Genomic DNA, 5,652 nt, shown 5'->3' with positions numbered 1-5,652 from the left:
GGTAGAGCCCCGGCCTTACCTAAATGAGCCTACCTGATATTTACCTGGCAGACCGTGGGGAAATTGAGAGAGAGAGAGAGAGAGAGAGAGAGACGTGTGTGTGTGTGTGTGTGTGTGTGTGTGTGTGTGTGTGTGTGTGTGTGTGTGTGTGTGTGCGCGCGCTCGTGTAAGCTGGAATAATCGAGACTCACTTATTTCAACCCCTTCTGACATTTACACACACACACACACACACACACACACACACACACACACACACACACACACACACACACACACACACACACAGGGCGGTCAGTGAACCCTCCCAAACCATTCATTCATAAAATCGTGGGAAGATGAGGTGGGCCAGTCAGATAAACAGTTAGACAGGGACCTACACTGCCAGTCAGCCAGCCACTCACCCAGTCAGTATTTATATGTCATTTTAGTCATGCGGGTTAGGTTTCTTTTCCTAGGATCTGGGTTAATTTATTTTCTTGTAACTTAACCTAACTTAATCTAACCTAATCACTGTCGTAACCTATAAAATCACACTTAATCTAACTTAACACTGTCTTAAGCTAACCTAACATTGTCGTAATCAAATCTTCTCAATCTTATAACCTAATTTAATCTACTCTTCATTCATTTTTAACTAGGTAGAGATTGTCCTCCTGGCACCTCGGTTCTGATGCAAAATAAATAAATAAATAATACTCGTTGTGGTGGATTGAGCAGATTGATTCAAACGTTGTCTGAAAAATTAAGCTGTGTAAAATGGAGAGAGAGAGAGAGTGAGAGAGAGAGTCATATTACCCCTTCATTCCCATTACTTTTTTCCATCTTGGTACCTGCAGATGATTTTCTTCACCTCAGGAAGGATCTTTTGTACTGAAGGGGTTAATGGGGGTTATGCCTGATTCCTCCAGTTCTAAAAATCGTCTGGGCTTGTCAGGAAAAAAAAATATATATATTATGGGACACAAGAAGTTTTGAAAATTGATCAGTGTTCATCCCTGCTGTCCTTGTCTTATTTCCCTTCATATTTATCGCGTACCTCATCTGCCCTCGCTACCTGTAACTATTTTCCTCTCTGTCTACCTCCCTGCCTACTACTCTGTTCACCTCCCTGCTTACTTTCCTACCTACCTGCCTACGTACGTGCCTGACTACCTGCCTGCTTACTTATCTTCCCACCCGCTTATTCACTTTCCTGTCTACCTGCTCCAAACCTACCTACTTCCAACACTTAGCTCAGTCTTCCCCTCTACTATCCTTATCATATTTTCCCTTATCCTTATCGCCTTCCTCACCCGCCTTCATAGCTCAGTGGCTAGAGCGCTGGTCTAGTAAACCAGAGGCCGGGAGTTCGATCCTCCCTGAAGGCAACGCGGCCGATCGATATTTTCCAGGCACGACTCACCCCTTTGTTTTGACGCGGGGTGGGGAACGGTGGGTTGGGGTGGGTTGGGGTTGGATCGGTGTGGTTAGGTTAGGATTGCTTTGTTTTGGTTTGGTTTGGATATGTTATGTTAGTTACGCTAGGTGAGGTTTGTTTAGTTTACTTTAGGTGAGATAAGGTAAAGGTAAGGTAGGGAGTTAGGTTTGGTTACGGTAGGCTACGTAAAGTTTGGTTAGGTTAGACAGGGTTTCATTAGGTTAGGTAAGTTTAGTCTGCATAGGTAAGGGTACGTTCGGTCTAGTTAGGTTAGGTTAGGTTAGGTTAGGTTAGGTTAACGTTGTCTAGGAAAAATGGGGAAAAAAATGGGTGTGTTTTGGGTCTGTGTCTGAGGTGGCATAGGAGGCGTTCTTGTTTCAGACTATTTATTTATTTATTTACGTGACATTATAATGAAAAGGGTATTAGCAAGCACATACTCTAAAAAGCATTTTTTTTTTTTCAGACCCGAATAAAAGCCACAGTCAAGGTGTTAAATGGAGTCGCCTCATTAAAAAAAAAAAAAAAAAAAAAAAAAAAAAAAAAAAAAATGGAGATGTGAGGCAGAAGGAGAATTGGACTAAGGTAAGATGCTGCTCAATCTGTTCTGTAATTATGACAACTAAAGGACATGAACAGTTTTAATTTCGTATACTCGTCACTCTCACACTGTTGCCTCTCATTATCCCTCTGCTCAGTTGTTTTCACCAGTCTACACTCTGCACACTGTAAACCTTCACTGTCACCGATCTCACATTCTCAGCACTCCGATGATCTTTTCTTTCACACTTCTCTACTCACAGTCACTCACACTTTCATCACTCTCACCGCTCTCACCCCTCACACTCTGCACTATCATACTCTCACACTTTCATCACTCTTACACTCAACACTAATATTTTTACCTCACATACTCTCACTACTCTCCCACACGCATGTCTTTTTTTTTTTCTTTTTTTTTTTTTTCCCCTATACACTCTTTCACACTCTGCTCCTCTTCTCTGTTCCAGTATGACTCCATCACCCTCTAACACTCTAGCTGAACTCTCCTGGATCACTTACTTTGGCCTCGTGTGTGTGTGTGTGTGTGTGTGTGTGTGTGTGTGTGTGTGTGTGTGTGTGTGTGTGTGTGTGGAGAAGCTACGTGTGTAATGTTAAATTGTGTATGTGTATGTATGCACAGTCTGTGTTTTGCGTGTATGTATTTCAATGAATGTATATATAATGTGCATGTGCAGTTATGTATGTATGCCAATCAGCACAATCTTAGGTGGAATTTCAAGCTCCTTGATAAGCAGGTAAGGCATCAACATTGGATTAACCTTGCATTTCATTTTTAACGGTGTGTGTGTGTGTGTGTGTGTGTGTGTGTGTGTGTGTGTGTGTGTGTGTGTGTGTGTGTGCGTGTGTGTGTGTGTGTGTGTGTGTGTGTGTGTGTGTGTGAGAGAGAGAGAGAGAGAGAGAGAGAGCCGTCAGCACATGTTCATAAGCGCACCAAGGTAGTAACAGGCGCTGAGTTATCAGTAGCCTTGAAGTGCTAAGGGCTACTGATCGTGAGGAGGTGAGGTGGAGGTGAATGTGAGGTGGAGGCCAGGGTGTGTGTGATCTGGATGTGCGAGTGGGGGTGATGGTGACGTATATGTGTGTGGGGGGAGGGGGGAGGGTGGGCAGGTGATAGTGATGTGAATGTGATGGAAGTGGGTGTGTGGTGGATGATATGGAGGTTTGGTGAACGTAAGGGTATCTGGTGGAGGTGAAGGTGTATTGTGATGGTGTATGTGGTGGTGGTGGTGTTGGTGTGGGTGTGTGGTGATGGTGTGGGTGTGTGATGGAGATGAGTGCGTGTAGTAGAGGATAGGGAGATCATAGTAGCGAGGGTGTGTGGTGGTGGTAAGGGTGTGTTTATGGTGATAGGGATATGAAGTGGAGATGAGAGAGGTGATAGGTACCAATGGCTATAATTACGACGAAGCTGATGGGTGTAAATTAATATGTGAGAGGGTGCTACGGGCGTTAAAGAAAAAAAAAAATCCAATCCTCCTATATTTTATTATTGTATTCTGTCACCAGACGATTTTATTCAGTTACAGAAAAAGAGAAGGGGATTTATGAGATTATTTTGAGGATCAGATAAAGTGCAAGACGTGAGACAGTGATGCGAGTGTGAGGAAATGATCAGAATGTGAGATAGTGAGAAAGTTAAGATTATGGCAAAGATGTGAGAGAGTGAGAAAATGATGAGATTGTGAGATAGTGGGGAAGTTAAGATTATGGCGAAGATGTGAGAGAGGGTGAGGAAGATGTGAGTTAGTTGAAAAAAGTGAGGAAATAAAGAAATGTGAGACAGAAGTGTGACTAAGATTCTGGCGACGATGTGAAAGAGCACAGGAGATGTGAAATAGCGGAAAGAATTCTTAAGATAAAGAATATATGCAAGGTAATTTTTTTGATGTGTAAGATAGCGATAAGAGTCTAAGAAGTTGAGAAATGCAGACAGCCCTTAAGACGCGAGATTTTCCCAGCCTTTTCCCGTATTCCGACGTCTTTTCCGATTTATCCTCGCTGCCGGCAGTCGATTTTCTTCAACTTCAGGACAGACCTCGTAGTGAAAGGGTGAATGGAGGCTTGATTTGACCCCGCCTGTCCGAGAGAGAGAGAGAGAGAGAGATTTGACGGGCGTGGGATGGTTCGGGCGGGATAAGGATCCTGTGGGTTCGAATCCTGGAGAAACACATTGCAGGCATGTTTTATTTTTGCAATTTTTATTTTTATTGAGACACGCCGCCGTTTATATTATTATTATTATTATTATTATTATTATTATTATTAGTAGTAGTAGTAGTAGTAGTAGTAGTAGTAGTAGTAGTAGTAGTAGTAGTAGTAGTAGTAGTAGTAGTAGTAGCAGCAGTAGTAGTAGTAGTAGCTGCACTTGTTTCTCCACCCTGGTAGTCTAGTTGCCATGCTTTTATTCTCCACGTGCCAAGATTATGAAGGTGAATTAGGTGCTAAATTGTGTCGATTATGTGTTTTTTGACCCCCAGCGTTGCAGACGTGGCGCCATCTTCATTAAATCCGGGTACAAGTAGATTTTTACATATTTGATTGATTTTTTTTAGTTTCTTGACTCGTGCAGATACTAGAAAATTGTCAGCCAAAATAGGGGAAATGCTAAACACACACACACACACACACACACACACACACACACACACACACACACACACACACACGATTTTAGAAGGCTGAGATTGTGGGGAGGGGGTTGGGAGAAGTAGGGAAAATCAGATATTAAGTGTGTGTGTGTGTGTGTGTGTGTGTGTGTGTGTGTGTTTGGCAGCTCCTCATCACACCAGCACTGTAACACCGGCGGGGTAGTCACGAGGGCAGGGTGGGCGCCAGGTGTAGGCATGGCAGAGGAGGGTCGTGGTGGCGAGGGAGCATGACGTGTGTCCTTCCCCCAGGTGTTGATGCTTCTAGTCGAGTTGGGTTACTTTGGCAGGCCTGATACGTCCCCTTCATACCTCACCATGGCGGGGTCTGGGGCGGGGGCGAGAGACGTGGCTTGTTGGCCCGTCGGTGCGTAGAGATATAGAATGAATTACAGAGCGAGGTTGATATAGAGATCTGGAATGACCACCATGCTGCTGTCCATACGCTTTGCTTACTCTCGCTGTGTATGGTCAGACCTGATGTGGGGTCAAGATGGCTCAGATGTAACGTGTTCGTCTTGCGACCTGCAGCACGTGTGACCCGAGCTGAATGTTCGGATGCTGATGACTGTGGACTTGGATACATAGAAGCACGTATATTACAGCACTTCCATTTTCATATACATGATTTCCACTTTCACATGCATCATTTCCACTTTCACATGCATCATTTCCACCTTCACATGCATCATTTCCACTTTCACATGCATCATACCCACTTTCTCATTCATCATTTCCACTTTCACATGCATCATACCCACTTTCTCATTCATCATTTCCACTTTCACATGCATCATATCCACTTTCACATTCATTTCCACTTTTACCTACATCATTTCCACTCTTATTCATAGCATCATTTCCACTTTCACATACATCATTTTCACTTTCACATACATCATTTTCACTTTCACATACATCATTTTCACTTTCACATACATCATTTTCACTTTCACATACATCATTTTCACTTTCACATACATCATTTTCACTTTCACATACATCATTTCCACTTTCACATAC

General features: G+C 43.2%; 1 non-coding gene across 1 annotated transcript; it reads left to right on the top strand.

Annotated features, from left to right (window-relative positions):
- The first annotated feature begins 1,297 nt into the window (after positions 1-1,297).
- Positions 1,298-1,370, top strand: TRNAT-AGU (transfer RNA threonine (anticodon AGU)). Its single transcript has one exon. It is a non-coding gene; the product is annotated as a tRNA-Thr (tRNA).
- Positions 1,371-5,652: the final 4,282 nt, after the last annotated feature.

Source organism: Coenobita brevimanus, chromosome 55, assembly GCF_032717465.1.
Source record: "Coenobita brevimanus isolate Jiangsu-jjx chromosome 55, ASM3271746v2, whole genome shotgun sequence".
Taxonomy (NCBI): domain Eukaryota; kingdom Metazoa; phylum Arthropoda; class Malacostraca; order Decapoda; family Coenobitidae; genus Coenobita; species Coenobita brevimanus.
Note: the sequence above shows the minus strand (reverse complement) of the source record. Positions and strands in the feature narration are given on the sequence as shown.